This window comes from Leptonychotes weddellii, chromosome 14 (genome assembly GCF_054177405.1).
Source record: "Leptonychotes weddellii isolate Sample4059 chromosome 14, ASM5417740v2, whole genome shotgun sequence".
Classification (NCBI taxonomy): Eukaryota; Metazoa; Chordata; class Mammalia; order Carnivora; family Phocidae; genus Leptonychotes; species Leptonychotes weddellii.
In genome coordinates this window covers 34752614-34758500 of record NC_138382.1, presented here as the reverse complement: position 1 = coordinate 34758500, position 5887 = coordinate 34752614, and the positions used below count along the sequence as shown (strand labels likewise).

Below are 5887 nucleotides of genomic sequence, written 5' to 3'. Positions count from 1 at the left end.
ACTGGTACTTGGAGAACAGGCAGAAAGCCTAACAATCTAGCTACCACTATTGTCATGAAGAATATATTCTTTTGTCTCTAATCTAGAAGACTCATGTCTTCTGCCAACATCTGTGAAATTGTGGCAGGTTAATGAGATAACAGAAAAAAATACATCTATATTGGTCATTACGCTCGGACTCTGACACATAGCTCCTAAAACCCTTGTAATTTCCTGAATGATAAGAGCACTAGGAGCATCTTTTTTATTAGAACAAAATGAGGGGACTCTGGCTGGTCTCCTGCATGGCTTCTGGTCACAAGAAAGACCAAGCCATGATTAGAAGCTTGAAATTTTTAGTCTCACTCCCCCCATTTCTGCTACTAGGGGTGAAGGACTAGTAGAGGAGTTAATAACTGATCATGCCTACATGAGAAAGCCTCCATAAAATCCGAATAGTATGGGGTTCAGGGAGCTTTCAGGTTGGTGAACACATACATATACCAAGAGGAGATGCACCCCAACTCCATGGGGACAGAAGTTCCTGTGCCTGGGACCCTCCCAGATTTTACCCTATGTTTCTCTTCATCTGGCTATTCATCTGTGTCCTTTATCACATCCTTTAATAAATTGGTACACTTTAGTAAGTGTTTCCCTGAGCTCTGTGAGCAAATCTAGGGAATAACCAAATCAAAGGGGGCTGAGGTCCTGGGAGTCACCAGTTTGTAGCCTGGGGACCTCCTACTTGCAATTGGCATCTGAAGTGGTTAGTGGTTTCGTGGGACTGAGCCCTTAACCTGTGGACTCTGACAGTATGCCCACTTAGTGTCATAATTGAATTAAATTTTAGGATACGCATCTTGTGTCACAGAGATTTGTTAGCTGTGGGGAAAAGTCCCCATACATCTGGTGTCAGAAGTGTTGTAAGAGAGTAGCAGTGTGAGACTAAAGGAGAAACACAGGAGGGAAGAACTGGGTATTTATCCAACTCACAGGGTAAAATATCAGACTCTTCACAGTTCTTGACAGTGTTGCACTTGAACTCTGTAATACTTCCAGCAAAAAAATATCATTGTATTACACTTATTAGATAACTACTATGTGATAGATACTGCAATTTGACCCTGAGGACAGAAAGCCAAAAAGACATGCTCCTACATTCAAGGAGTTTATACTCCAGTGCAGGAACAGGACACAGACAATTAAATTCTTCAAGATAATTTATAAGCTGGCACTTATAAAAACACAGAAGACAGAAAACGTAAGCCTGTTGAGGAGCTGAAGGAAGACTTCAATGAGGTGGGTATTACTGCCACATAGATGCAAATTCTAATTAACAGAAGTCCGAAATCTGTTCTAATTATCTCCTGGTGTGTAACAAAGGATCCCAAACTTAGTAGTGTAAAATAACAACCATTTTATCATGTTTGTTGGCTTGTGGAGTAAGAATTCAGAGAGAACAGAGCAGGAACAGCTTATCTCATCTCCATAGGTCTTGGGCTTCATCTAGAAACACTGCAGAAATCTATAAATGGCTATGAGTGGCTCAGATGCCAGAGGAGTGGAGTCATCTGGAAGTTTCTTCACTCACGTTCTGGTGCTTGAGTCAGGATGACTCTAAGCCTGGGCTCAACTGGGACTGTAGATAGGAGGATCTACACATGACCTCTCCGTGTGGATTGAGAGTCCCACAGTATGGGAAGGAAGCTTCTAGAGAGTGAGTATTCCAGAAAAACCTGGAGTAAGCTGCACAGCTCTTGTGATCTAGTTTTGGAAGCCACGTAAGCATCATTCTGCTATAATCTCTTGGTCAACGTAGTCATCAGCTCACAATGTAGTCATAAGGATTCAAGGAAATGAGACATGTTTATCACATCATAATTGGAGGAATTTCAAATAATGTGTGGCCATATTTTAAAACCTCCAGAATGTGTTTGGAAAATTATAAATAGTTCATTACCATCAAAGGATAAAGTGCCACAGGGAGATGCATCTGAACAAGTAGACAAGGCTATATGTTATGCAGGGCATTGCTGACCTTGAAACCCCTTAAAAAGAAGCTTAGATTTTGTCCTATATGTGATTAAACTCATTACCAACATCACTACAGACAAGGAGAAACGTTTAAGAGTTTTAAGTAGTAAAATGATTCAAGATTCTAGCAAAAATGCTGGCACATGGCAAGCTTTGGGATAGATATTTTTTGGCTGCAAATAATAGAAAATGCAATTCAATCTGGTTTAAAAAATAAAGGTAACTTACTGGTTCATGTAAGAAAATTCCCCAAGAAAGACCGTAGGCATGGCTTGAACTAGTTTCTTATCACTAGGGCTCTGGCTTCATTTCTCTGTGATTTTCTTGGCTCTGCCCCTCCCTGTGTTCACTTTATCCTCAGACTGCATTTCCTCGTGGAGCAAGTACAACTTTAATCATTCTAGGTCTCATATCTGCATGCCACACCATCTAGAGAGAGAGAGAACACCCTTATTCTAACATTAGAACCTCAGATTCCCTGTAATTGTTAGGATTGGGTCAAGTGTTGCATAGGAACTAACCTATGTGTCAAAGGAGATGGAACGGTTCAGGTCACGTTTTATCAGTAGAATCACAGGGATCCCAATGTGGAAATAAGAGGCCTGTGGAAAGGAGAAAGAGGGAAATGAATGTTGATGAGTAAAGAACAAGTGTACAGGTTGGCTGCTTTAAAAATTTGCTAGACAAGCAAATATTTTTCAGCATTAATGACACTTGTGGCCAAACATGATCTCGCTGGTATATGTGCAAAGGAGGTGGCTGAGACAATACGATACTGGTAAAAGGGTACTGATGTCCAGAAAAAGGGATAGAGAGAGACGAAGTGAGTGAGTGTGTGAGTGATATGACACCTTTGAACTTGTCCTTCCTTGAAGATGTAAACTGAGAAGCTCTGGTATATGCTCTTCCTCTCTAATAATTTCTAAAATTTCCCATGACCTCAGCTCTCCACCTAGCACAGCTGTAAACCCATTCTTATCCATCCTTTGGCTACCATTTTTCTTACAAAGACAATTCCCTTCAAGGTCACCAGCAACCTTTGGTTTGCCAAATTCAGTGGGCATTTTATAGACTTGTTCTTACAGGACTGGCTGCTGTATCTGAAACTCTAAATCTACTGAAAACTCTCTATGACCTGGATGTCTGCAGCACCATGCTCTCAGAATTCTTAAAACTCTTCTTTCTTTCTGGTTTCTCTGTCCTGGTCCAGAGCCTTAATTATGAGTGTTTTTCAGAGACCTTTCCTGGTTTTTCTGCTTTTCTGACTCTAGCCCAGCACTGTCCAGGAGTCATGACACATGTGGCCTTTGAGCATTTGAAATGTGCTAGTCCAAACTGAAATGTGCTATAAGTGAACATACACTCCAAATTTCGATGACTTCATATTAAAAAAAGGAAGGTAAACTCTCTCATTAATTTTTTTTATATTGAATACATACTGAAATGCTAACATTTTGTATATGTTGGGTTAAATAAAATATATTATCAATATTAATTTCAACTATTTCTCTTTAGTTTTTTTAAAATGTCATTGGTTCTTTTTTTCTTTTTTTAACTTCAGAATTGAAAATTACATATGTATTTAAAATACATTTCTACGGGACAGCACTACTCTAGACTCTCTCTGGGTGATCTCATTCAGTTATCATAACTTCTCTCAAAACTATCTGAATCTAATCTCCCTTCTTCCTTGACCTTCAGACTCCTATATTCACGTGCTGGCTTGGCATTTCCATATGGATAACAAGTAATAACAGCAGACATCTATATTTATGGCTTTCTATGTGCCAGGCACCATTCTAAATACTTTACACATATTAAGTGATTTATAATCTACCTCATCTCTGTGGGGTAGGTATTATTATTACCTTCTCTTTTACAGATGAGGAAACTAAAGCACAGAGAAGTTAAGAAATACGTCCAAGTTTACACGTCTAGTAAGTGGTGAATACCAGACACAAGGCAGTTCAGCCCATTCTCTCTACTCCATGCTAGAGAGCCTCCAGCTAGCCCTCACACACCCAAACTCCACCTGTCTACACTGGTGAGCCTTCTTGCCCTCTGCTAACACTTCCAGGTGGGCTTGGCCAATGAGAGATCCCAACAGGAGATCAGAGGGAGAGCCCAAAATGAGGTCAATGTTTAGCTCTCTTCCTTCACCTCCCTGCAGGGCTGCAATAAACTGGAAGCGTCCCTTGTTCCTTGATGGAGGTCACAGTTGTCAGACAGCCCTGTCTCCAGGTTCCAGTAGTCTGTCCCTCCAGGTCTTCGATTGATCACAGCATTTTCCCCCACCCCACTATTGTTAGTCTCAAGGGGCTACTTTATTCTTCATGTACCCACATCTTTGTAAATAACTTAACTACTAAACCCTCCTCAAATTGCCCAACCTGAGCAAGATTCCTGTTTCCTGTGGGGACCCTGACCAAGACATACATGTTCCTTTTTCTGTCCTCTGTAACTTAGTTTGTGGGACCCATAAATATCCAGTGACCTAAGCTAAAACCTGGGAGTCATACTGTTTTATCCTCCCCTCCCCCATACCCAGCTCCTACATCTAACCTTTACTAACTTTTTTTTTTAAGATTTTTATTTATTTATTTGACAGAGAGAGACACAGGGAGAGAGGGAACACAAGCAGGGGGAGTGGGAGAGGGAGAAGCAGGCTCCCCGCCGAGCAGGGAGCCTGATGCGGGGCTCGATCCCTGGACCCTGAGATCATGACCTGAGCTGAAGGCAGACGCTTAACGACTGAGCCACCCAGGCACCCCTAACCTTTACTAATCTTGGTAATTTTGCTTTGTAATGGTACTGTCTTCTTTAGGCCTTCACCATCTCTCCTTGCATTAGGGTACCAGCGCCCAATGAGTCCTATTCAAACCCAGCCTCAGTAGCACAGCCAAAGTGAACTCTTGAACATGAAAATTTCAGCAGGACCCCCCCCCACCCCGCCAACCCATCCTTGTTTGAAATGCTTCCATAGGGGCACCTGGGTGGCTCATTTGGTTAAGCATTGACTCTTGGTTTCAGCCCAGGTTGTGATCTCATGGTCTCTGTGCTCAGTGCAGAGTCTGCTTCAGATTCTCTCCCTCGCTCTCAAATAAATAAATAAAATCTTTAAAAAAAAAAAAAGCTATTGAAATGCTTCCATATCTCTATGCCTCCAACAAGCCCTGCTTCCTCTCTAAGACCACATCTCATCAGTGTCTGCCTGACAGTTCATCCTCCAAAAGCAATAGACTGCTCGTGGTTCCAAGCTCACACCACTAACACATTGTTTCTCACCTCTGTGCCTTCTCAGTTTGCTTCTGCTCACCACCTCCACCCCTACCTACTGCCAGCCAGGCCAACTTCTACTCATCCATCCCACACCACTCTGTCTACGGCGATAACTGAAGTCCTCCAAACAACATCCCTTCACACATGCATTCACATGGCTTATTCTGGGTAAGGATTCTCTTTCGGTGCCATGTGCATGTCATTCTATAGCACTTTACTGTACACTGTCTTTTCATTACAGCTTTATATGTCATTTCCCCTTGAAGGAGGCAGACTCTGCCACCTCAAAATATGCTCTTGACATAAGGATTACTTTGAGCTAAAGGCACTTGAAAAACAGCAGGTGCAAGAAAGACACCTACCCTTTCTTCCTGAAAGCAAGAGATAAAAATCTCATATGAAAGATGCCCTCCCTATACCAAGAAGAAAGACATTCTCGGGGCGCCTGGGTGGCTCAGTTGGTTAAGCGACTGCCTTCGGCTCAGGTCATGATCCTGGAGTCCCGGGATCGAGTCCCGCATCGGGCTCCCTGCTCAGCAGGGAGCCTGCTTCTCCCTCTGACCCTCCACCCTCTCATGTGCTCTCTGTCTCTCTC

The 5887-nt window shown here is 42.4% G+C and overlaps 1 long non-coding RNA gene across 3 annotated transcripts in view; it reads right to left on the bottom strand.

Annotated features, from left to right (window-relative positions):
- Positions 1–5887, bottom strand: part of LOC115939409 (uncharacterized) — a 199233-nt gene that overhangs the window by 162615 nt on the left and 30731 nt on the right. For all 3 annotated transcript variants that reach the window (XR_014140264.1, XR_014140263.1, XR_014140262.1), the window contains exon 3: positions 2242–2442. This is a non-coding gene — a long non-coding RNA (uncharacterized LOC115939409). The remainder of the gene's footprint in view (positions 1–2241; positions 2443–5887) is intronic.